We start from the raw sequence: 27,807 nt of genomic DNA, 5'->3' as shown, positions 1-27,807 counted from the left end.
CAGTCCTCCCACTTTACCCTTCACCATTCAGGACCCTTATTCCTGTGAGCTCTGATCCTCCAGCAACAACATACTTCCTCCAACAAGACTACACCTTCTCAACTTCTCCAAACAGTGCCATCACCTGAGGATCAGGAGTCAAATTCCTGAGACTATGGGGGATATATTAAAACTACGATACCCTCACTCTCTTTAATCTTTCTCCGATGTACTGAACACCTACAGTACAATGAGGCTGAAGAATTCAATGAAAAGAACAGAAGAAACCTAGCAACTTTGCAATGAGTCTTTGGGCTTGAAGTTAACTGGTATACCTGCAGAAGTCAAGCAGAGGGTCCACATGTACTTGTTCATACACATGTTCTCAATCTTTCTCCTAGATATTATCTTAGTCACTGTTCTATTGCTGTGAAAAGACAACATGACCAAGGCAACTCTTATAAAAGAAAGCATTTAATTTAGGGATCATTTACAGTTTCAGAAGTTTAGTCTATTGTCATCATGGTGGGATGGACACATATGGTGCTGGAGCAGCAGCTAAGAGCTATATCCTGGTCCACAGGCTGAGAGAATGAGTAACTGGGTGTGCCATAGGCTTTTGAAATCTCAAAACCCACCCATCAGTGACACATCCTTCAACAAGGCCAGATCTCCTAATTCTTCTAATCTAATTGAAGAGTTCCTTCCGTTCCTTTGTTACTAAGCATTCAAATATAAAAGCCTATGTGGGCTACTTTTATTGAACCACCACAGATAAGCACACTGATGTTTGGAAGAAGAAGTGAATCCAGGTCTGTGGTGCTGAATTCATTGGTTGGCATAGTATCAAATCTGGAAACACATTCCTCCCTAGATCATTCTTTCAAAAAGAGCAAAGCCTTAAGATATTGGCAAACATGTTAGTCTCAAATCCAACTGATAATATTATCATGGTTAGGAAGTTAGGCTAAAAAGTTAGGTTATTTACCCAGAAGGGCCTCAGTAAACCTTTTCAGGCCTATGATCCTATAAATACTGATTTCAAACAGCCTCAAGGACTTCACAGGACCCTGATAGCCACTATTTAAGATCAGCAGTCTCAGGGAGTTCTCATGATCTTGCACAAATAATATTGGAGATTTGTACTCCTTGGATGCTCAAACTGATCAAACACACAAAGAGCACAGTGGTTGCCAGGGAAATCACACAAACACTGAGAGCCCCTCCTCATTCAAGACAATGCACATAAATCCTGACAAAGACTGAGGTCATGTTAGGACAGAAAGATTACTTTCCACCATGAGCCTTTCAGTAAGTAGTGACAGCAATAATCCTCAGCTCGTTGGGCACTGATGGACACACAGGGCTATAGGACTAAGCCAGTAGAGTCCACCCAGCTATGTTCTTAGTGACTGTGATACAAAAAGAGTGGACTATGAATTCAGAGCCATGGGAAAAGAATGGCAGACCAGCACAGACTCCAGTTCCCAGAGAGTTGCTTTTATTTATTTATTTTTTATGTTACAGTGACACATAGTGTTACTGCTGTGACTCAATATCAGACATACCACAGAGGGTTGATGGGATGCTCCGTGAGGCCACCAGTCAGCTGAGAGGCAAGTACATCACATGTTGGTCCTTCCACCAATAAAGGGTAGAACAAAGCAAGCCTCCACTTACCAGAATTAATTTGTGGTGTGCTCATGTGTGTATACATGCACGCTTGTGTGTGCACAACCACGTGAGAAGGCTGGTGTCCTGTTCTATCATTCTCCACATTACTCCCTTGAGACAGGGTCTCTTACTGAACTTGGAATTAGGCTGAAAAGTCCAACAATACTTACATCTCTATTCTAGACAGCACTGGAGTTACAGCCTTGTGTGGTCATGCCTGGCTTTTTACATGAGCTCTGGAGATTCAAACTCAGATCCACAAGCTTGTGCAGCAAGAAGTCTAGCCACGGGGCCATGTAGCCAGCACCCAGAATCAATTTTTAATCACCTAAATACAACTTACTACTTCACACCACCATAACACCAACTCACTTCAGATCTTGCTCCCAGTTGTTCTCTGACATGCTGGGAGCTGTCTCTTTTTCTCTCCCCCACTGCTCCTGACCTTCCACATGAGGTTTCTCTGTGGGCTGACCTGGGGATCAGTTTTGAGTGTACATCCTTGCATTACAGCATCCTCTCTTCCAAATTTATCATCTGCTCAAATTTATCATCTTTCAAATTTATCATCTGGCAAGGATGGCAGCAGTGTGACACACACCCAGTGGAGACAGATGCCCCTGGGGGACAATACCCATGTAAATCTGTTTTATTCACACACAGAGGGGAGGCAGATCAGTGGGAAGTAAGCTGAAGCATCCCAGTGACGTCTAAAAAGAGAGGGATCAGAGTCACAGATGCCTGGTTTTGCCAGGATTCCTGACTGTTTCCATCACATGGAGAGCAACCTCCCCTACTGACCTCTGAAGATCCTACATCTACCGCCCCTGCTGTGTTCTGTGAAATGGTTCCTTTTCCACCCCGGGATCTTTTGTTTCTCCTTTTCTTCCCCTGACCATGATGATCTCAAAACCCACCCATCAGTGGGTTGACCATGATGACCATATTTCACACAGATTATAATGGACAATCTGTAAGTTATCATAGTAAGGAGAGAAATACAGACAATTCGTGGGCATCTCCATCATGCAACAGCATAAACATCTCCTGTTCCAAACACATCTTGTACCCTGTGCTGAGAATCAGCAGATGTTTGAACTTCTGAATGTCCCAGACACCGTAATACCATGGACAATCTAAGGAGTGAAATGCTCACAGAGGGCTCCATATGAGGAACCTCAGACATGATATGTGTTCAAACTGGCATTTGAGAGTGAGTGACAGATAGATATTAAGGAGATATCAGCCCCAGATATCTGCTCCAGGAAACGCAAACAGTGAGGAGGCAAGAACAACTGTGAATATTGTTCCCACAGAGATGGAAGTGGATGATGTTGCTAAGTCCGCTGTTCCATGCAGGTTCTCTTCAGAGGAAACCAACACCCAGAACAAAGAGAACAGCTGTGTTTCCTTTCCCATCTCCAGATGTTTTCTTAAGTGCCCATCTCCAGGATAAAACCCCATGTGAGCTGCAGTCGGGAGCTCCCTGTTGTTCTGCTGTTGATGTCTGCCCTACATCACCAACCTGGATATTTATAAAGTATCCCCAGGCTGGGTAGATGAATGTCCATGGCGAGGAACTCACAGTGGTGTGCAGACAAAGTGTGTGGGGTGAGCCTGAAGGAAACCACACTCTGCAGCTGTGCAGGGGAAGGACCTGCCCTCAGCCCTCCTCAACAGGAAGGGGCCAGCAAAGGAAGAGAAGCACCAGTTCTGCAGGCTGCTGCCTTTGGGCCCACACTGCATTGAGGAAACATCAGGCACATGTGAGTGGTATTGGGGGAGGTGACATTTCTGTGAGAAGTCACTGCCGAGTCTGGAGTCTGTCCAAGTCAAATTAGCAGGGAGGTGAATGCCAACTGCTCTCACTTCCCTTTTCTGTGTGAATACTGATCTTTCGACAAGCTCATGGGAAATGCTCAGCCCTAAGGACCCAAACACTCTGTGTGTGTTGTCTATTCCTAAGCACGGTTGGAGCTTCTGGGAAGAGATACCATGATCTTCATTTCCACAGCCATGCTCTGTCTGGGTGAGATACGAAGACGGGTAGGAGAGAAGCTTGGCACCATTGCCCAGCACTGACTGGACTTCAGGAAGGCCCAGGGGACTCAGGAGACTCTAGGGATGGGAGGGACTGATCAGTGAGGAATAAACTCACAAGCAAACTCTCTTTCAGGACTGACTCTGGGACTCAGGTCTCCAGTGCTGGCAGGTGAGTGTTCTCTGCTGTCTCAGGTCTTTACGCCTCACTTAGAAGCAGGACCTGGCTAAAATCTTAGGAATGGAATGGAGAACAGCAAAGGTGAACTAATACTGCAGAAACCAGGAGGGTCCTGAGACTCATCAGTGAGATCTGCAGGGGGAGGATCTGGGACTGAGCTTCTGATTTCTTTTTAAGGATCCATTCCCAACCTACCCTCAGGACTCAGACAGGCTTTGTGGTCCTCTGAGGTATGAGGGTGACTATCTAATGTGAGGAGACCTCAAGGGCTCATAAGTTCCATGTTTATAAAAAGAGAAGCTCAGATCTCTGGTGCAAACAGATTCCACTGGAGGTTGGGAACAAGCCCAAGTTTCTCCACTGAATAGTATCATTGAGGGTTATATGCTGTTATTATGAAAACTCTGAAGGTTTATCAGGATACAATGACCTTCCTGCAGCTGGTGGTGGCACAGAAGATTATATTTAGGCTCTCCAGTCCCAGGCTCTGACCTTAGGAAAGGGGTGCCTCCCCACAGCTCATTACTGTGAGACTGTAAGTCCATTAACATATTCCCTCCATCTCTCCTAGGAGACCCCTACAGCAAACCTAGATTGTCAGCTGTGGACAGCGCTGTTGTGAATGCAGGAGAGACTGTGACCCTTCAATGTATATCATGGCAGAGATATGATGGATTTATTTTGACCAAGGAAGGAGAGCCCAAGTTCTCCAGAACCCTGGACTCACAGTATATTTTCACTGGGCATTTGCAAGCCATGTTTCCTGTGGGTCCTATGACCCTCAGTGACAGGGGGACGTTCAGATGTTATGGCTACTACAAAAAAGATCCACAGAAGTGATCTATGGCCAGTGACCCCCTGGAAATACACGTATCAGGTGAGGCAGCTCCATTAATGACAGAATAACTTATTGAGACCCTAAAGTAAATGCTAGGAGCTCTGCTGTCAAGGGAATGGTTAGCTAAGTGGTACTTCTAGCTTCTAAGTCAGACTTACAGAGTGTGGAGTTCAGTAACACTTCCCGGGCATGATGGGGGTAAGCAGACTATTGGGCAGGAACCAGCTCAACTCCCAGGTCCTAGTCCCCAAGAGCTGCTTAGGAATCACTCTCTCTTGTGGGAACCTGACCCTCTTCTCTTCTTAGGGCATTACCTATGATGGAACTGTTCTGTTCCATAAAGTAGGATGTGACTTCTCTCAGTGCTTTATCTTGCAGCCTCTTGCTGGGTTCTCTTAGGTTGATCTCCCAGCAACCTTTTAACTGCCTCAGAGGGGTTGTTACAGAAACTCAAGCTCATATGATATTTTCTCTAAGTTGTCAGCCCCAGTGACCTACTGTACTTCTTGATTGCAGGCTAAGGGCTCACCAGGTCCACTCAGAGACCCAAATCTTGCAATACTCTATGGGGAAAGTCAAAGAAGTGATAGCTAAAATAAGGGACATGACTCTCAGGGAGCCAGAGAGATGGAGATAGGACAGAGAATGAAAGGAAAAGGTCAGAGAAAATAAATAGACAGAGACAAAATCTTCATATTTCAGCCATGGTTAGATCTCAGGTAAGAACAAAGGCAAACCATCCTTCTTCCTTGCAGGAGAGCTGTCTGCCACAATCCTGTCCTCAGGAAATCCAATGACACTGCTGTGCTAATCATAGAGCCTGACAGACTTTTTCCTTATATTCAAATGCTCCTCCATGTCTAAGACCTTAAACTACAGCTCAATCCGACTAGGCAGAACTCTCTGTGAGTGTTGTGAACTCTAGACCTGCATATCATATGGGTCCCAAGGATATTCTCTATACATCAAATTACCCACTAATGACCCCTGGTCCTTACAGTCTCAAGTGAGGTAGCATGGACCCAACATTTAAGAACTCAAAATCTCATTCAATGTCTACCCCAGGAAAACTCTTAGTCTGGATGGAAATGAGAGGGCCTAGGGAGAGTCAGAAAGAGGGATATTCACTGTTTTTGAGATGGAGGCTGTCAGGGGATATCCACCATACTCCATGGCAATGACATCCTTGGTGTTTCTACCATGTATTTTCTTTGTTTTTTTTTTTCTTTTACTTTTTCGAGACAGGGTTTTTCTGTGTAGCTTTGCGCCTTTCCTGGAACTCACTTGGCAGCCAAGGCTGGCCTCGAACTCACAGAGATCCGCCTGCCTCTGCCTCCCAAGTGCTGGGATTAAAGGCGTGCGCCACCACCGCCCGACTCTTTCTTTTTTGATTAAGATTTTTTTATTCACTTTACATACCAACCACAGATCCCCTCTCTTGCTTCCCCCCAGCAACCCCAGCCTTCCTCCGACAACTCACCCCCCCATTCCCTACTCTGGCAAGATAAGGCCTCCAATGGGGAGTCAGCAGAGCCTGGTCCATTAAGTTGAGGCAGATCCACCCCCGCTGCATCAAGGCTATGTAAGGTTTCCCCCCATAGGTTTTCCAAAAAACAAGCTCACACACCAGGGATGGATTCTGATCTTACAGCTAGGGGCCCCCTAAAGCAGATCAGGCTACACAACTGTCTAACTTATACAGAGGGCCTAGTCCAGTCCCATGGAGGCTCCATAGTTGTTGGTCTAAAGTTCCCACTAGTTTGATTTGGTTGTCTCTGTAGGTTTTCCCATCATGATATTGATGCCCTTGCTCACAGAATCCCTCTTTTCTCTCTCTTTGACTGGCCTTCTGGAGCTGGGCCTGGTGCTTGGCTGGGGATGTCTACACCTGCTTCCATCAGTTACTAGATGAAGGCTCTATGATGATACAGTTAGGGTATTCAGCAATCTTATCTCTGGGGTAAGCCAGTTCATGTGCCCTCACCACTATTGCTAGTAGTCTAAACTGGGGTCATCCTTGTGGATTCCTGGGAACCTCCTTAGCACCCAGTTTCTCCCTATCCCGATGATGTCTCCCTCTATCATGTATCTCTTTTATTGCTCTCCCACTCTGTCCCTGTTCAACCTCGACTATCCCATTCCCTATGTTCTCATCCCCCACCCCTACTCTCTATTGCCCCCTCACCTCCAGTTTACTCATAAAGATCTTATCTATTTCCCCTTCCCAGGGCGATCCATATGTCCCTCTTAGAGTTCTCCTTGTTAGCTAGCTTCTCTGGTGCAGTGGGTTGTAGTCTGGTTATCCTTTACTTTATATCTAGTATCCACCTATGAGTGAGTACATACCATGTTTGTCCTTCTGAGTCTAGGTTACCTCAGTCAGGATGATATTTTCTAGTTCTATCCATTTGCCTGCAAATTTCATACTATTTGTTATTGCTGAGTAGTACTCCATTGTGTATATGTGCCACATTATCTTTATTCATTCTTTGATTGAAGGGCATCGAGGTTGTTTCCAGGTTCTGGCTATTATGAATAATGCTGCTATGAACATAGTTGAGCATATGTTTGTAGCTAGAGTTTTCCTGCCTGGCCACAGTCAGGACAAATCTCTGTCAACCCCCAGTCCCACGGCCGCTCAGACCCAACTAAATAAACACAGAGACTTATATTGCTTACAAACTGTATGGCCATGGCAGGCTTCTTGCTAACTGTTCTTATATCTTAAATTAATCCATTTCTATAAATCTATGCCTTGCCATGTGGCTCGTGGCTTACATGCTGCTTGTCATGGCAGTGGCTGGCAGTGTCTCCTTCTGCCTTCCTGTTCTTTCCTTTCTCCTCTCTGTTAGTTCCACCTATACTTCCTGCCTAGCCACTGGCCAATCAGTGTTTTATTTATTGACCAATCAGAGTAATTTGACATATAGACCATCCCACAGCATATGTCCCTGTGATATGACTGAGTATTCCTTGTGTATGTGCCCAAGAATTGATATCATTGGGTCTTGAGGTAGATGGATTCGCAATTTTTTGAGAAATCCCCATACTGATTTCCAAAGTGGCTGTCCAAGTTTGCACTGTCACCAACTGTGGAAGAGTGTTCCCCTTACTCCATATCCTCTCCAATATAAGCTGTCATCAGTGCTTTTTTTTTTTAAATCTTAGCCTTTCTGACAGGTGTAAGATGGTACCTCAGGTTTGTTTTGATTTGCATTTCCCTGATGAGTAAGGATGTTGAGCAACTCCTTAAACGTCTTTTGGACATTTGAACTTCTTCTGTTGAGAATTCTCTGTTTAGCTCTGTAGATAATTTTTTAATTGGATTGTTTGGCATTTTGATGTCCTAGTTTATTTAATTTTTTAAAATATATTTTGGAGATTAGCCCTCTGTCAGATGTGGGGTTGGTGAAGATCTTTTTCCATTCTGTTGTTTTGTCTTATTTACCATGTCTTTGCCTTACAAGAGCTTCTCAGTTTCAGGAAGTCCCATTTGTTAATTGTTGATCTCAGTGTCTATGCTATTGGTGTTATATTTAGGAAGTGATCTTGTGCCAATGCATTCAAGACTACTTCTTAGCTTTACTTCTATCAGGTTCAGTGTAACTGGATTTATTTTCTTTGATCCACTTGTATTTGAGTGTTGTACTTGGCAACAGACATGGATATATTTGAATCTTCTACATGTTGGCATCCAGTTATGCCAGTGCAATTTGTTGAAGATGCTTTCTTTTTGCCATTGCACAGTTTTGACTTCTTTGTAAAAAAAAATCAGCTGTTCATAGGTGTGTGGATTAATGTCGGGATCTTCAATTTGATTCCATTGGTCCACATGACAGTTTTTATGCCAATACCAAGTTGTTTTTTATTACTATATCTCTTTAGTAGTCCTAGAGGTCAGGGATACTGAAGTTACTTTATTGTAGAGGATTGTTTTTTATTACTATATCTCTTTAGTAGTCTTAGAGGTCAGGGATGGTGATACCTACTGAAGTTACTTTATTGTAGAGGATTGTTTTAGCTTTCCTGAATTTTTGTTTTGTTTTTCCATATGAAGTTGAGTATTGTTCTTTCCAGGTATGTGAAGAATTGTATTGGGATTTTGGTGGGGATTGCACTGAATCTATAGGTTGCTTTTGGCAAAATTGCCATTTTTACTATGTTAATCCTACATATTTATAAGCATGGGAGATCTTTTCATTTTCTGATATCTTCTTCAATTTCTTTTCCCAGAGACTTAAAGATTTTGTCATACAGGTCTTTCACTTGCTTGATTAGTGTTACCCCAAAGTATTTTCTGTTACTTGTGGCTATTTTTAAAAGGTGACGTTTCTCTGATTTCTTTCTCATTTATCATTTGTATATAGGAGAATAACTGATTTTTTTTTTAGTTAACCTTGTATTCTGCCATATTACTGAGGGTGTTTTTCAGTTTTAGGAGTTTTCTGGTAGATTTTTGGGGTCATTTATGTATACTATTATGTCATCTGCAAATAGTGACTTCTTCCTTTCCAATTTATATCCTCTTGATCTCCTTTTGTTGTCTTATTGCTCTAGCTAAAACTTTGAGTACTATATTGAATATATATAGGGAGAGGGGAAAGCCTTGTCTTGTTTCTGATTTTAGTGGAATTGCTTTGAGTTTATTTCCATTTAATTAGACATTGGTTGTTGGCTTTCGATAAATTGCCCTAATTATGTTTAGGTGTGTTTCTTGTATTCCTGATCTCTCCAAGACCTTTATCATGAAGGGGTGTTGGATTTTGTCAAAGGCTTTTTCAACATCCAATAAGATGATCATACAGTTTTTTTCTTTCAGTTTGTTTATATGGTGTATTACATTGACAAATTTTCATATGTTGAGCCATTCATGCATCTCAGTGATGAAGCCTGCTTGGTCATGGTGGATCATTATTTTGATGTGTTCTTGGATTCAATTTGCCCATATTTTATTGAGTATTTTTGCATCAATGTTCATGAGGGAGATTGGTCTGTAATTTTCTTTCTTTTCTGCATCTTTGTGTGGTTTGGGAATCAGGGTAACTGTAGCAGCATAAAAAAGAGTTTGGCAGTGTTCCTTCTGTTTCTATTGTGTGGAACAATTTGAAGAGTATTGGTATTAGCTCTTCTTTGAAATTCTGGTAGAATTCTGCACTGAAAACATCTTTCTTTTGGTTGGGAGACTTTTAATGGCTGTTTGTATTACCTTAGGGGTTATAAGTCTATTTAAATTGTTTATCTGGTCTTGATTTAATTTTGGTATGTGGTACCTATCCAAAAAATTGTCCATTTGTTTTAGATCTTCAAATTTTGTGTAGTACAGGTTTTTGAAATATGACCCAATGATTTTCTGGATTTACTCATTGTCTGTTGTTATGTCTCTCTTTTCAATTCTGATTTTGTTTTCTGGATTTCTCTCTCTGCCATTTAGTTAGTTTCCATAAGGGCTTGTCTATCTTGTTGATTTTCTTAAAGAACCAGCTCTTCATTTCATGGATTCTTTGTATTTTTCTCTTTGTTTCTATTTTATTGATTTCAGCCCTTAGTTGATTATTTTCTGGCATCTATTCCTCCTGAGTGAGTTTGCTTCTTTTTGTTCTAGAGCTTTCAAGTGTACTGTTAAGTTTCTAGTGTGAGACTTCTCTAACTTCTTTATGTGGGCATCTAGTGCTATGAATTTCCCTCTTCTCACAGCTTTCACACTATCCCATAAGTTTGGGTATGTTGTACATTCATTTTCATTGAATTCTAGGAAGCCTTTAATTTCTTTCTTTATTTTTTCCTTGACACATTGGTGTTTCACTTGAGCATTATTCAGTTTCCATGAGATTGTAGACTTTCTGTAGTTTTTGTTGTTGTTGAAATCCAACTTTAAGCCATGGTGGCTGATAAAATACAGTAGGTTATTCCAATTTTTTTGTATCTGTTGAGATTTGCTTTGTGACTGAGTATGTGGTCAGTTTTAGAGTAGATTCCATAGGGTGCTGAAAAGAAGGTATATTCCTTTGTGTTAGGGTGGAATATTCTGTAGATACCTAATAAGTACATTTGAGTCATTACATCTGTTAGATCCCTTATTTATCTATTAAATTTCTGTCTGGCAGATCTGTCCATTGGTGAGAGTGAAATGGTGAAGTCTCCCACTAGTAGTGTGTGGTGTTTGATGTGAAATTTAAGATTTGGTAATGTTTCTTTTACATATGTGGTTGTCCTTATATTTGGGACATAAATGTTCAGAATTGAGAATTTATCTTGGTGGGTTTTTCCTTTGATAATTATGTAATGTCCTCCCAATCTCTTGATTAATTTTAGTTTGAAGTCTATTTAATTAGTTATTAGGATAGTGTCACCAGTTTGCTTCTTAAGTTCCTTTAATTGGAAAGTCTTTCCCCAACTTTACTCTGTGATAGTGTTTGTCTTTGATGTTGAGATGTATTTCTTGTATGAATCAGAAGGATGGTTCCTGTTTTTGTATCCACTCTGTTAGCCTTTTTTAAATAGATGAATTGAGTCCATTGATATTAAGAGATATTAATGACCAGTGATTGTTAATATCTGTTATCTTTTGGTATTAGTGAGTGTGTGTTTCCCTTCTTTGGGATTTACTGCTGTGGGGTTAACTATTGCTTGTGTTTTTGTGGGTACATCTGACTTCATTAGGTTGGGGTTTTCCTTCTAGTGCTTTCTGTAGGGCTGGATTTGTGGATAGGTATTGCTTAAATCTGTTTTTTTCTTGGAATGTCTTGTGTATTCCATGTATGGTGACTGAAAGTTTTGGTGAGTACAGTAGTCTGGGCTGGCAACCATGGTCTCTTAGTGTGTGCAAAACATCTGTCCAGGACTTTCTGGCTTTCAGAGCCTCCATTGAGAGTTGGGTGTTATTTTTATGGGTCTGCCATTATAAGTCACTTGGCCTTTTTCCTTTGCTGCTCTTCACATTTTTTCTTTATTCTGTATGTTTAGTGGTTTGATTATTATGTTGCTGGGGATTGTTTTTTTTTTGGGGGGGGGGTTGATTCTATTTGGTGTTCTATGGTCTTCCTGTATCTCCATAGTATCTCCTTCTTTAATTTCGGAAAGTTTTCTTCTGATTTTGTTGAATATATTTTTTGTTCCTTTGCAATAGTGTTTGTCTCCTTCTTCTATCCCTATTATTCTTAGGTTTGCTCTTTCCATGATGTCCCCAGATTTCCTGGACATTTTGTGTTATGGCTTTTTTGCCTTCAGTGTTTTCTTTGACTGATGAATCTACTTCCTCTATTGTACCCTCCATGCCCTAGATCCTCTCTTCCATCTCATGTATTCTGTTGGTTGTGCTTGCATCTGCAGTTTCTTTTTGTTGACTCAGATTTTTTATTTCCAGTATTCCCTTCGTTTGTGTCTTCTTCATTGTTTCTGTTTCAATTCTCAGGTCTTGAACTGTTTCCTTCACCTGTTTAATTGCTTTTTCTTGATTTTCTTGGCTTTCTTTGAGGGATTTATTGATTTCTTCTAATTTTTTGTTTGTCTTTTCCTCAATTTCTTTAAGTGAATTTTTCATTTCTTCTTTATAGGCTTCTGTCATCTTCATAAAGTTATTTTTAAGGTCACTTTCTTTTGCTTCTTCTGTGTTGTGATGATCAGGTCTTGCTGTTGTAGAACACTGGTTTCTGATGGTTCCATATTGCTCTCTATGATGTTGTACGAATTCTTGTACTGGCATCTACCCATCTCTTCCTCTAATCAATGCATGATGTGTCTGTGTCCGAGGGAGTTGCTCTTGGTCCAGTCTGTGCTGGCTGTGTCTCTGTCTCAGGGGGCCACTCTTGGTCCAATTGTAGCTCTTAGTCTAATTGGACCTGGCAGATTCTGTGTCTCAGGGAGCTGCTCTTGGTCCAATCAGAGCTGGTGGATTATGTTTCTCAGGTTGCAGCTGAGGTCACAGGGGGATGGGTGGATTTGGGTTAGTGAGTGGGTCTTGTAGATGGCAGAGTCCAATAGTTGGTGTTGGTGTGGAAGCCTGCCCACAGGAGTCTTCCCTGCTGACTGGCAGCTGGGGCAGAGATGGGTGGGCATTGTTTACTTTGTATTTTTTTTTTTTGTTAAGCTTATATATTGTTTCTTCTTTTCTGGAAATTTATAAATTATAACATTCTTATAGAAGTTTCACTTAAGATTTGATCTCAAAAGAAAGTAAATCTACTGTCTTCAGGTGGTTGGATGGTGTTTATATATCAGTTAGAGAGAAAAATTTGTCTTAACATCAAATCTTTCCAAGATATTTTAAACGGATAATTAATTGTATACCCAAAATAAATTTTTTCATAAAATTATATATGTTTAAGGGAAAATGAGTGAATTACTCAATGACTTTAATAATTTTCAAGTTACATTTTAGAGCCTTATATTTTCTAAATAATGAAGCATACAAAAAATTTTGTTTCTTTATCTTATTTTATTTCATATTTATGTAGAGTATTTCTTTTTCAATGGCTTTTCAGTTTTTTTTGGATTCACTGTTAAAAAAGGCATATCAATTTGATTGAGGCAAATATTTTGCTTCTTTAAAATTATTATTCTCGTATGTCCTTTGTAGAAATTGGTACTTTTTTGAAAGATGTTTTCATCCAAGGATATCAGGTAGTATTACCATACTCACACCATGACCTCTTATCTCATCCCTCTATTACCAAACATTTCCCCATTCTACTCATACTTAGTTTCACACACATCAACATACACTCACACACGTGTATGATTTTGTTTTGTTTTATGTATATTGGTCTTTTGTCTCCATATATGTCTATCAACTACTTACATCAATGCAATTGGAGTCCAGGAGAGGACTTCAGATCCTCTGGGACTGTAGTTACAAATGGTTGTGAACTGTTGTGTGGGTGCTGGGAACCAAACCTGGGTCCTCTGGAAGAACAGCCAATGCTCCTAGCTGTTGAATCATCTTGCCATCCTCATGTATGTATTTTAATTTAAAATTTTTATTGAGAATTTCATAGATGAATACTGTGTTTACATCATTTACACCTCTCTATCTCTGTCTCCGTCCACCAACTCCTCCTATATCCCTCTCAAATTCAAGGTCTTTTATTCTTCTCTTCTTCTTCTTCTTCTTCTTCTTCTTCTTCTTCTTCTTCTTCTTCTTCTTCATCATCATCTTCTTCTTCTTCTTCTTCTTCTCTCTCTCTCTCTCTCTCTCTCTCTCTCTCTCTCTCTCACGCCCCTACACACACACACACACACACACACACACACACACACACACACACACACTCACAAACCTACTAGGTCAATTTGTTGTTATTTCTATGTACATTTGTTTAAGACTGACCACTTGGGATTGAATAATCTATTTGGAAGTCCTTCCCTGTAGAAAACTGATTCTCTATCCTAGAAGCCATTGCCTGTCTATAACTCATCATCTAGGGTTGGGGTCTTGTGAAATTTTCCACATCCACATTGGCATATCAACTGTATTGTCATTATTCAGGTCTTGTTTAGGCTGCCCGATTGTTGATATATCATGGGTGCAGCTACCCTACTATGTCTAGAAGACACAATATCACCACAGGTATTCTGCTCATCTGGCTCTAAGCAATCTTTTTGATATGTTTTCCATGATTTTCCTTTGGACTTCCAAATAGGGATTGTGTTGTATATGTGTTAATTAGGGTTGGACACTCATGGTCACTTCTCTGCATTTTGACCAGTTTTGAAACTCTGTATTGGCCTCCATCTACTGCAAAATGATGCTTCTTTAATAAGGCATGAAAGGTATCATGTGAATGAATTTGTGTATGTCTATGTAGCACCTATAAGTGAGACACATTTTGTAATATTCATTCTTCTGAGTTACTTGGCTTAATATAATGATCTCTAGCTGCACCTATTGAAAGCAGTGTATCTTTCACACCATTTTCCTGCTTCAAATGTTTATATCTGCAATATTAAATAAAGTGTAAGCATACACATGTACATTGATAATTATATATATATATTGTATTTTTAAATATATCTATTATTACAAAGCATTCATTACCAAGATATCCAGTTAATATGTTTTTATGAGTTTATTATTTTTCCACTCTCTTTAGACATGTATCACCTATAACTAGAATACATCAACATGTGTGTATTTGTGTGTGTGTGTTGTAAAGGTAACTATGTATCTTTATGAGTTGCAATGTAGTTATTTTAATTAACAAGATGCTGAATAGATTATGAAGCACTACTAGAATTAACTGTGGTAGATAAAGTGCACACAGTCTCATACTGTTACTCCTTTGATCTCTTGACTTCAGGACCACCTGATCAAGCACCCTTTACCCCTGGATCCTGGGTCCTTAGCTGGTGACTCAGTGAAAAGTCATCTCAAAGGAGATTAGCTTTCATCACCCTGTATTCCACACTGGGCAGAGATCAAAGGAGGCTTCATTAATTCTGAAGAGTGGGAGAGTATTTTTTTTCATCCGTAGCTCTTAGGAGTCAGATACCTTTCTTCCAAAGCAATTTATACTTAATAGGGAGCACTGGAGCTGTAGAATTCATTAAGACAACCAGAGGGAGCTCTGCCATATCAGGGAAAGGATCTTCAAGAAACTATGTGATGAGAAAATTATGCAAGGAATAAAGGAAGTAACATAAAGCCCATGAGAAAGGCTCAGGTCTCTTAAGTACTTCATACAGCCTACCTCTTTTCCTTGTTTATCAGGAGCATCTGAGATGATCAACTCATCAAAAGTCAAGATAGGTGAGTAATAGGAGTTCGTCATTAAGGGATGGATGCAGAGAATCAAGTTTTCCTTTTCCAGTGAAGTCAGTGGCTGAGGGTGGAAATCTATTCATTTGGGAGTGACTTTGGTCTGCCCTGACCTGTTTGTGTACAATCTCCAGCCTCAAAACCCCAGGATCATACAATGGACAACCTCATCCGGATGGCTATGGTTGGCTTGGTCTTCCTGGTTTTTGGGATTCTGCAATTCAAGACTTGGTACAGCCACAGACAGATCTGATAAGCACCTGGGAGATGAACAGAAGAGACAGCGGCATCCTTCTTGTTGGCAGATTCTGAGAAATAGGTCTGAGGATTCAAAGGGTTTTTGTAAGAAAATCTGGGGTTTATGTTTGAAACTGTTTTCAGTATTGTTCAGGGAGCAAGTGTGTTTTGGGTTGAAGGAGAGGTCTGGATGTTGGGGTACAGAGCTTTCCTCTACCAGATTAAGTTTCTATTTACTGTGTTGGGAGCTTTTGTTGAGTGATGCCTCCTCTCTTACTACAAGACACAGGAAAAATCATGTCCTAAAGCCTGGTTGGGTTCTTAACCTCAACCATCTTCTAATTTCTCTCAGCTTAATGTAACATTTTCCTTAATTATATATCATCATATTCTCCATTGCACTGTGAGATTCTGTTTTTTCTAATGATAACAAGCTATCTGTCTCAATAACAATAACTATGAGCATAAATCAGATTCTAGAAAGAAAAATGACTGAACAAAAAAGTCAAATCCTGAAACCCTGCAATTTTCACTACATGGTCATTGTATGGTTTCTCCTAAAATATAAAGACTTACCAGCCATCAACACACTGGTGTTTGAAGGAGTTTTCTAGAAGGGTACTGTTGACATGGGCTTTGTAAATATCATTTTCTAAACATGTTCCAATATGTGACATTTATTGATTGCTGTATATAATATAATCTCCTCCTGGCCAACTTCATGACATACACGTAAAACCATGTGTGAGAAGTTTGGAAATGATACGTGATATTGATGTACTTTTAATCAAATTTATCTGTTAATTGCTGCCACATGCAAAAGCAATTAACATGTAAATAAATCAACATTTAATGCCTTTGATATAATCATTTCTTTGGGGACTGGAGAAATGGCTCAGAGGTTCAGAGCACTGTCTGCTCCTCCAGAGGATTCTCGTTCAATTTCCAGCATCTTCCTGATGGTTCACAACTCCAGTTCCATAGAATCTGACATCTTCCGGCCTTTGTGGCTATGAACATTCATGCAGAAAAAACACCCCCCACACACAAACAAAAATAAATAAAATAGGAAAAATTAATCACTGCTCAATTCTATAAAGTTAATTTGTAAAATAATTTATAATGTCTACATAAACAATCATGAAACAAGCAAAAATGACAGTTGTATGTCTTGAAATGTTGAGGCACAGGTGTGTGGGTTCATGCAGAGCTGTGGAAAAATAGCTCAGAGGCACCTTAAGAATGAATTTAGCCTTTGGGGATGCAGGGGATCATCTCTAAGGACTGAAACACTTTCCCTTTGCCCAGGGCATATTTATTTTTCTCTATATTTACAGTTTAGCCAGTTGATTTCCATATCTCTTAAACAACCTGAAAGAATCTCCCCAAAATATAATGCCAAGTACAAATTACTCAATTCATCAGATACCACAGTTTTCCAGGTTTTCTGAACCAAGTTTTGCACATGTCTTTGTATCCTTGGGAGACTCTGAGACAAGATTCACATAGAGCAACAAGACAAACAAAAGGTGTTTGCTAAACAAAAGATGGGTTAGCGATGGGTGCTACTCTCTGGCACCCAGGCCAGATATAGCCCAGTGGCAATGCAGTCTTCACAGATCTCCCTTTCTTTTATACAAAAATCAGTTATCTTGAAGGTTATTCAGCCTCACAGTAAATACAGCTTTTTTTCTATCTATCTGTCTTACAATCTTATGCAACTATACCAAAATACATTTTAAAGTCAATAAGTTACTATTGTTAGAACAAGAGCAACATCTACTGGGATAAGAAATCTATTAAAGTGATTCATAGGATTGAATGAGGCTATGGTATCTGCTGGACATTCCATAATGTCCATTCCTGTCATATCATGTAACTTTTTCAAAGGTTTCTTTAATTTCTTTCTGTAAATCGTTTGAGAAGAATTAGGGTGACCCAACATGTGCATCTTAACCTTATCTCAATCATTCTTGCTTTCATTAAATCTTAAGGGTGTGATACAATAACAATAAACATTCCAATCACATTTTAATTTTACCTGCTACTTCAAAATTTCTAATTGATCCCCCAATAATACAATGGCTTGCTTTAACTCAGCTAATTCATTTACTATCTCATTATCAATCTGATTTTGTTCAGTCAAAAGTTCTTCTGAATCCCTATGCTAGTCTCTAATGAATTCAGCAGTTTGAATTTCTTTATGAAGCACCACTCCAGCTGTTGCTGCCACAGCTGTCTATGCAATGATTCCCATAATAACTACAACCACCAGTCCAACCATTCAACATGTTCTTTTTACTCTTCTTTCAGTGAGCTTCTGTACCAGGATCATCACAGGAGACTCTTACATGGCCTTGACAACTTCACTGGTATCCAGATTCCTGGCCTTGCTCTAAGAATATATAAATTTTCAAAGGTCAAATTTAAAAACATACTAGAATTAACACAGGTACAAAGGGTACAGCATTCATAAGCGATGCTGTATTTATTAGGATTCCATTGTACAGGCCCTTTCAAAAGCTAGTAAGTACACATGACATAAAAGGATGGCTTTAATTTAGTCTAAAAGACAGAGTATACTTATTTTACTTAATGTTTAATTTTTTTCCCATGACTTAAGTGGGTGGAAGGCACTTGCCAATTTCTATAAGTTAGTCTGAATTGAATTGTCAAATTGCAGGAGAGGACTTGCCATTCCAACTCCATGCTACTGAATAGGTTCATTAACAGAAGCATTGATTTTCACAGTTCCATTCAAATTATACCATTTCCATCTTAACTCTGAGTGAGAATATTTTTCCTGAGGGGAGCCAAAAGGGTTCCAATCAGTGATGTCTCCCTTGGAGACATTAATTAGCACTCAAGGTTCTCACTCTTACACTGTTGCCAATGTACCCAGTCAGGTTCCTTGTTGGTAACCCTCATTTCACAGAATGCAGATTTATGGAATTAATAGTATTAATCTCTTGTCCTTTAAAACTGGATGCATGAAGCATATAAAACTTATTATGATAATCTTGGGTATTATTGACCATGGATATCCATATTTTAGGGGTTATATTTAGGCATTTACCATGCAAACAGAAATTCCTTGTACTCCAACAATGTAATTGTCAATCACTTTACCCTTCTCCATTGGCTGGGCAGGACCTAGGTTGTCATAAGAGCCAGGTAGTCAAGAAGATCCACTAACCATTACAGAAATATTCATATCTCCCCAACTTACTGATATGTTAATTGGAGGATTGAGAATAAAGCCCAATGATTATGATCCATCCCTTTCATGTGCACTGTTAACACAGAAAGCATGGCAAGAAATAAATTTGTAGCATTTAGAGGCTTGTGAGTCATGCAAGGTGTCATCTCTTCTTTGTCACTCAAACTCTTCAGTTGTCCCCAGTTGGGGGTGGGGGGGAGAGTTTGTTGTCTGGTTCAAAGGCCTCCTGTGTCCTGTCTTTCACAGAGGCATCTCTGCAGCTGCAGCATCCAGGAGATTTCTCTTGCTCATGCTGAGATTTTTATCAATTTGATGCAATTCACAATTTATTATCTCTGGTGGAAACATAAACATAACCTTGGCCCTAACTTAGAGCGTCTCCTGAACTATTTTGATATTAATAATATCAAATATTAATTAGCACCCGAGGTTTCTCACTCTTATAATGTTGCCAATGTAGCCAGTCAGGTTCATTTAAAATTTATAATACATGGGCTGACTCAATTCAGCAACTCTCTCCAAAACTCAATGTTGTTCCTGTTTCATTAGAATTAAAAAAATTAAAGTTAGCAAGGCATTATGCAGTCTATCTCTGGGGGTCCTCATATCCCACTTCTGTTCAGCAAGCATCTCTTTTAGGGTGCAGTTAGATCTCTCAACAATTGCTTGTCCTGTAGGATTGCATGTTATCCCAGTAACATGTTTTATGTTGTAATGTGCAAAAAGTTGTTTCATTTTACTGGAAAAATAAGCTGGGACATTATCAGTCTTAATTTGTACTGGTATGTCCATTATGGCCATTGTTTCTAATAAATGTGTAATTATAAAATATGCCTTTTCAGAACTTAAGGCAGATATCCATTGGAACCCAGAATAAGTGTCAATAGTATGATGAACATATCTTAATTTTTCCAAAATTTACTAAATGAAATATATCCATTTGCCAAATTTCATTCCTTTGTGTACCTTTAGGATTAGTTTCTGCAGGTAAAGCAACTTGATTATAAAAAGAACAGGCAGGACAGTTTTTATAATTTCCTTAGCCTCTTGCCAAGTAATTGAAATTTTTCTTTAAGCTTTTATTATTAACATGTGTTTTTAGTGAAAGTCTGAGGCTTCCAACATAGATCCTATCAATAATTGATCAATTTCCACATCTCCTTCTGTCAATGGCCTAGGCAACTGAGTATGGGTAACATAAAGTGGACAATCTCTTTCTTGGATTGTCTGTTGTAGTTGTACAAATTATAAAGCTAATTCTGAATTATCAGGAATAAATTCAGCAGTCTCTATATGTAATACAACCCTCTATCAGCATATTGAGAATCAGTAATTATGTTGAGAGGTTCTTTAAAGTCTAATAAATCCATCAGAGTGACATACAGCTCTGATTTTTAAAGCCACAGTAGTTGGGCTACTGGCAGAGGCCCCTACTCCAAATTTGAATAGACAACTCCCGTCTTAACTTGCCTTTGTACAACCTGCATAGCCTGTGACTTTCCCTTATAATTCTTTACCAGGAACATACCCCACTTTAAACATCATTTTATGAGCTGATTCTGAAATTGTAGGAATATTAATTTGAACTCCCCATTGTTGTAACAAATCTTTCCCACATAAATGTATGGCTCTATCAGCCACATAAGGCTTTAACATTCTTACCTGTCCTTCAGGCCCAATACATTTAATCTATTCTACACTCTTGTTTTACTTGATTGGAGACTTCTTGAAAAAGCCACTTGGGATTCCAGGATTCTTGTGAAATTATAGATACATCAGCATCAGAAACCAATAATCCTTCAACCTAAATCCCATTTAATTTTATCTTTAATTTAGGCCATTCATCATTGATAATTGTTTGCCCAAATACCTTTTTTCCTGTACTTCCAAAATCTCCAGTTCTACATATAGATGTCATTTTGCCTTTAAGCTATGGAAGCAATAAAAATTGAGCACATTTACCACTGGCTTCTATTTCCATGGGCCTTTTTACATATGCCATCTATAAAGACATTAAAGACAATCTCTGCAGGATTTTAAGAGTAACTTTGGGCAATACTCTGGAGTATTTTTATAAAATTTTAAAAAGAGGATCCTTTTTCATAGATCCCAAGTAACATGTTAATGCAACTTGGCAATTATTAACAGTGTGGATCAAAGAATTTACCTGTATTTAATGGAAAAACAACTTCTGTAAGCTCTCCATCTAGCTCTTGGACAGCATCAGTGGAATCTCGGTGATCCTCAAATTCAACGAACGCAAAGCCAGGAGGGTTTCGAGCAACCCACACACTTCAGAGTGGTCCCTAATAGCCAAAAGCCCATTCTAATTCAGTCTTGTTCCCATTGTTTCTAAGATTACCCACATACACCTTACAATCTAGTGGACAGGAATCACGATGCATTTTGAGATCCTGGGTTCAAAAAGCCGAAGCTCAAATTCCAACACTCCAACAGGCCCACCCGCGCCCTTCGGGATCTGCATCCGCAGATGCTCTCTGTTCCCTGGCGTCCACGAAATGGCGGAAATCCTCCTTTCTTGATTAAGCATTTCTCCCTTTTCTTTCCTTCCCCCTTCTCTATTGTGAAAGGTCTTTCCCCTTTACTTATTTCCTGTCTACAGAGTCATTCTATTTCTATCTTTAAAAATTATGCAATTACCACTTTTTCTTTTGACATTTTAACAACTGTTCATTTTGTTGCTCCTGAAATGGGGAGTTTAAATTCACTATGACCCCGCTGATCCTGGAGCCCTCTTACCTTAGAGCACATCCCTACAGTTTTTGTAGGGGAGGCCCAGAAGAAGCTTGATCACTGAACTGCCATGACAGGCTTAGAGGCCTAGACACAGCTTCCAGAAGGCAACACTTGGACCCAGGAAAAGCCATAAGCTGACCCCACCCATGGAGGACCTGCATCTAAGGGGAAATGCCTGACATTCTAAACATTTCCTATACCCTTAGACAAATGTCAACCAATCAGGGTCCTGAACCTTGGAAATCCCCTCACATAACCTCTGCTATGATAAAAGCCCCACCCTGCCTGGGCTTGGGGCTCTCTGCTCTCACCTCTGCATCACAGGCCAAGCTCTGAGCTTGAAAATAAAGGCTCTTTGCTTTTATATATGGGATTTGGTCTCCATGGTGGTCTTTTGGGGGTCCACATGATCTGGGCATAACATTTGGGGGCTTGTCAGGGATTACCCTAGCCCATCAGGATCACCACCTGTAGAGCCTGAAGCTGGCTAGTTAGTGTATCTAAGTGTCTGTCTGTTCTGTCTGTCTGTGTTCATTTCTGTGGTACACCTAAGTGTAGCTAGAGTTTTCCTGCCTTGCCCACAGTCAGGACAAATCTTTGTCTCTCGCCAGTCCACAGCTGCTCAGACCCAACCAAGTAAACACAGAGACTTATATTGCTTACAAACTGTATGGCCGTAGCAGGCTTCTTGCTATCTGTTCTTATAGCTTAAATTAATCCATTTTCACAAATCTATACCCTGCCATGTGGCTCGTGGCTTATGGGCATCTTTTCATGCTGCTTGTCAGGGGGTGGCTGGCAGTGAGTCCTTCTGCTTTCCTGTTCTTTTATTTCTTCTCTCTGTTAGTCCCGCCTATACTTCCTGCCTAGGCATGGCCATTCAGGCTTTATTTATTGACCATTCAGAGCAACTTGACATACAGACCATCCCCTAGCACAGCCAAGCGCAGACCATCTCAGACACCTGCACTCAGGCCGATGGTCCTAATCACCCTTTATGTGGACCTGCTGGGTAAAGCCACGAGGAACCCGAGAAAGGGCTCCCACAGGACATACAGAACATCCCACAGCACCCAAGTGAGTGGTTGTAATTAGAAATGGTTAAAGGAGAACCATGATCAAAAGGGGCTGGAAGACATTCCAGATACCAGTGAATGGGAAAGAGAGCCCCACATCTTTGAGGATGGAGAGCCTCAGATCTGGACAATACTTGGGTGTATAAGGGCAAGCTTTTCTCTTGTGCCCTTGGTCTTCTGTGGTGTCTTGTGTTTCCCTGTATTTGTTTTTCTGACCATGATGAACACTATGGGACAGATGACTTCTTCTCCTCTGGGCTTACTCTTAACTCACTACCAAGATGTTGTCTTGTAGGTTGTAATTTTCTTCTTTTCCTGATATGAATGTGTGAATTTGTGAAAAAATGTGCAACAAAGCATGCGTGTTTTATGCCTGGGCTTTTGTGTTTGTTGTGACTCCTGATAGAAACTGTACATGGACAGCCTTTGGGGCTGCATGGCCAGCAGAAGGGACAGAGGATCCCTTTGGTAGAACTAGGACTGACTACGAGTTCTCCTACCCCCATTGCTTCCTTGCTCTTTGTCCGGGAACACAGGCAGCGGCAGGTGGGGTAGCGCACTGTTGTGGTACAGACTTGTCAGACAGGCATTGGCCAGGGCAGCCCAGAGGCTGCCACAAAGACTTGGCGTGGCTGAGCACTAGGGTGGGCTATCAGCACCACAGAGCCCTGAAACAGCAGGTTCATGGCTGGGCCCCCATGTGGGGATCTGCAGGGTGGAGACTGTGGCTCAGCAGGAGCTAGCAGAGGCCTCCTATAGCTCAGAGCACTTCTGACCCAGGTGCACTGAGGCAGTTGGGCCTGGGGGAGAACTACCCCTCTGGGATGACAGCTGAGGAGTGTCCTACAGAAACCCTCCCCCAGAGGGGCCTGGCCAGGGCATGTGGTCACCTCCAGTCTGCTGTTCTTGTGTACTTGAGAATCTGGAGTTAACAACAATCTTTTGTTCTCACAATGTTTGCCATCCTGATGGGTGGGGCTCCCAAGACCTGCCCTGGGGGCTGCCTACCAAAGCTCACCAAAGTTTGCTTCCAAGGGCAGAATGGAATGTCATTGCCTATGGTTGTTTAGCTATGATGGGTATGTTATAATGCTGAAGCCCAAGCTGCTTTGATTTTTCAGATCCAATAGATTCTTCCTGTTGGTACAGTGTTGATGCAAATTAGTATATGTATGTATTCCTGTTCTTGTTTAAAATATTGTAGCTATACAATATATTCTAGATTGCTGAGAGGAACCACAAGAAAGACTTACATAAGAGTTTCTGTGTTAAAAAATAGCAGACTGAAGGTACATAGAAGGTTGTAGAAGGCCAGAGGGGATGTGAACTCTGTTGTGGTTTCTCATACCTGCAATTGGGAAGTTAATTCTGGTTGGTTTTCATTGTAACAATAGCCAATGATTCTTCACTGCAAGGTGTTTATGGTAAAAATGGAGACACATTTGTATGTATGTGGCCATGTATGTGACTTGGATTTAACTCTATATGTGCGAATGTATGTAAGCTTTAACTGTATGTATGTGTATGTAATTGTGTGTATGTGTGCAATAATTATTTAGAAAAACATGTTTTAAACAGTAATCATGTGACTTTACTCAATCTTGTCTGGTGACCTCATCATGATGTAGGTTGCCACATGGCTGGTAGCCATCTTTTACTAAGGTCATAAAGATCTATTCAGATTAACAAAGGCTAACTTAGAGATTAACACCTAAGTACTTATGTCTCTACCAAGTGTTCAACAGCAAGCTTCTAGAGAATTTAAATAGATGGCTACAAGTGTTTAATAAACAAGACATTTGATAAATATTAAAGCTGCACCTCAATACTTTTATACACAAGAATATACCTTGCTCTAGCAGCTAAAATTTGTAATTTAAGAGTCACTCAGGTGATAGTCACCAGAAACTGGGATGTTCACTTCTTGTGATGCAGCAAGACAATGACCTAGGCAAAGGGCTGGGAACAGCTTCTAATTCCATGAGTTTCAACCCCTTGGAGGTTAAAAGGAGATTTTTACAGGGGTGGCCTAGGACCACCTGTATGTTAGATGTTTGCACTGATATTCATAACAGTGGCAAAACTGCAGTTATGAAATCGTACTTGGGAAGTTCAGAACCAGTGACTTAGAGAATGTTTCTCCTTACTCAATGTCTATTCAGGCTTAAGAATGTATGTCTAGCCACTTTGTCTTTGCTAAATTTATTAAACTTAAGCTATTTGGATAAACTGAGTTATATCAATGTTTTGTGTTAATGCTAAAATGACATTCAATTGAGAAATTATTTTTTAAGGCTCATACTTAATAGAGATAAAACTAAGAAGTCCCTTTCCTAATGCCTGGCATTCAGAAAAAGCTCCCATTACCTCAGGTGCTTGATAGAAAGTTTCTCTTTGCTAAAAAAGAGTCAACTTCATTATTTCTGGTAATAGGAACTTAGGACTTTCATTAACATATGGCTATTTTGTTTTTGTTTCTTTACTGAACCCGTATTTGATACTAGAAGAGCTTCAATTCAAAATTGTTGTTTTTAAGGCCACTTATTGTAGACTGTTAGAAAACACAAGTAACTAGAAACAAAGTTTGTTTATTCAGATATACCTAGACAGCCCTTGTACTTCAGAGATCTGCATATAAAGTATTGATATAAAAGCCTGTTATATCAGACAGGCACCCATATCCTAGCAGTGACCCAAGGTCTTCAAAGAAGATTATGTATGGGGCACCACAACATCTTCACTTGGACTATGGCAATGCTGACCATAGGGCAAGATGCCCTAATGCAGCACCTACTGCCAAGACCCAGCCCAAACTGTGCACAAGCAGTAGAACACTGGAACATTGATTGCACCCCACTTGCCTAGACAAAGTAAGATCAGTCTTCCCCGTGTTGTTCTTCCACAGGAAACACTCTCCCTTATATGCCTGATGGCTGAAGAAAATTGATTCTGTTCTGATACTTGTGCCTCCAATGCTATGGAGACCTGGGTATGGACTGGTCCCTGTCATTTATAGAATCAGAAGCTGCTTAGTCTTCACTCAAATTTATCCTTCTCAGATCTCTGATAGTACTGATGGTTAGGCTAGCTATAACTTTGTCAGTTTGTCAGCATCAGGCCACCAGATCCTTCCACTACGTTATATCCAGCTTGTTAGCTTATTTTTTAAAAAAATGTTCTAAGATATATAAAGGTCTGAAGACATGAAAGCCTGTGCAAGTTTTGAGGGACTGAGAATGTTTTAATATATATTAATATCTGAGGATATGAAAAAGCTTATAAACTTTGGGGATCTCAGAAAATGATTTAAGATATAAATGCAACTTGTAAAGATGTAAATAAATGATTTAAATTATGAGAAATGTTTCAGATTGATCTTCCTTTCTATCATATAAAAATTCAGAGTTTAACATTTAATAGAGTTCCGATAAGCTGGCAGAACAATGACTACTTACTGTTCAGTCACAGGCTCAACATTTTAGATTTATTTTGGTTATCTTCTAAATATAAACTCAAAGGTACTTCTTATCAGACCAAAAGAAATCTCTGTCCAATTTATACCTGGCTCTCTGGACAGAAGGAAAATGCACGAGCTTTTAACTCAAATCTGTAGTTTTTGTTGGGACTCAAAGATGTGAGTCCACTTCTGCTGTTTTACAGATACCCATCACCTGCTTTGTCTATGATGTGGATTTCAGTACAGATTGGTAATAGTAATGTATCTAAAACTTTTATGTCATTTTGTAAGATAATTCATATAGGCCTCAGAGGATTAAAATAGTCATAAAACCTGGATCCACTTCACAGAGGTCGGAAGGACTCCAGATAAGTACAGCTTACATTTTCCCACTTGTCTATTACTAAGGATGGTATTTTTCCCCTCTCCTGATCTTGGTATGCCTTCTCTTCCCAATTACTAAGAATAGTAAAAGTTTCCAAAAGTTCCAAAAAAGTTCATAATTTTTAACTTCTGTTTCTAGTTTAAAATTGGTCTCAATAGGTTTCTACTTGGCTGGCAGACACCTCCAAGCTTCGGTTCCTGACTACACTGCTCTGAATGACTATGAGCTCTGGACTTGAGAAAAGCTGATGTGGACCAGCCCAGTCAATGTGATTGTTCCCTGTCTCTACAGCTGGGTCCAATAGCCACGTGCTCCTGAGCAATGTCCCATTTCCCAGCCTTTGACCAGCCTCTCAGCATTTTTGAGGCCCTGACACCAATGTCCCAATGCCAGCTCAAAGCAGTTCCAGAAGAGAATACATCATCCCATGTTCCCTGCCCAGAATAATCTGAAATGCTGGATCAAAAAGGAAACTCCCTGGCATAGGGGACAAAATGGTTAAGTATAATGCCCACTGACATACAAGGAAAACAGGTTCAGAGTTGTCAATTGACTCAAAGATCAGAACTACAGGGTCTTCAGAGTGGCAATATACACAGATGTCAGTGCCCTAGAAAAATTTGTTAGCTAATAGTTCTTAGGTCCAATACCCTTAAACCCCTGGTCAGATACAACTCATGATCGATTTCTGTCGTTGGCATTTGTGAAGGGTTGAATATAGTGGTGGGCAGTAAAACAGCTTGAACACACAGCTGCAATGACAGGCTTAGAGGCCTAGACATAGTTTCTGGTAGGCAACACCTGCATGCAGGAAAAGTCATAACCTGACTCCACCCAGGGAGTGCCTGCATCTAAGGGGAAATACCTGACATTCCAAATATTCCTTTTACCCCTAGACAAATATCAGCCAATCAGGGTCCAGAACCCTGGAAATCCCCTCACCACAACCTCTGCTATGATAAAAAAACCCCCACCCTTTCTGGACTTTTGACTCTCTGCTCTCACTCCTGTGTCCAAAAGAGAGTCCAGGCTCTGAGCTTGAAAATAAAGGCTCTTTGCTTTCGCATACAGGATTCAGTCTCCATATGGCCTTTTGCAGTCCCCAAGATCTGGGAATAACAGACCAGCTCCTCTGAACTTCTTCAGTGGATCCTTTATCCTCCTTCAAACCATGTGTTATCGCCCATTTGCAATGTTTGGTGCCAAATGT

At 40.2% G+C, this 27,807-nt stretch overlaps 1 long non-coding RNA gene across 2 annotated transcripts; it reads left to right on the top strand.

The window, feature by feature from the left end:
• Nucleotides 1-3,517: 3,517 nt before the first annotated feature.
• On the top strand, nucleotides 3,518-26,823 carry LOC114686727. Of its 2 annotated transcripts, XR_005090729.1 has the most exons (6): nucleotides 3,518-3,682; nucleotides 3,830-3,865; nucleotides 4,446-4,751; nucleotides 15,418-15,456; nucleotides 15,600-15,784; nucleotides 26,756-26,823. It is a non-coding gene; the product is annotated as an uncharacterized LOC114686727 (long non-coding RNA). The 2 variants fall into 2 exon arrangements; XR_003733611.2 differs by lacking the exon at nucleotides 26,756-26,823 and having other exon boundaries at nucleotides 15,600-19,060.
• Nucleotides 26,824-27,807: the final 984 nt, after the last annotated feature.

This window comes from Peromyscus leucopus, chromosome 1 (genome assembly GCF_004664715.2).
Source record: "Peromyscus leucopus breed LL Stock chromosome 1, UCI_PerLeu_2.1, whole genome shotgun sequence".
Taxonomy (NCBI): Eukaryota; Metazoa; Chordata; class Mammalia; order Rodentia; family Cricetidae; genus Peromyscus; species Peromyscus leucopus.
This window is presented reverse-complemented; position numbering and strand designations above follow the sequence as displayed.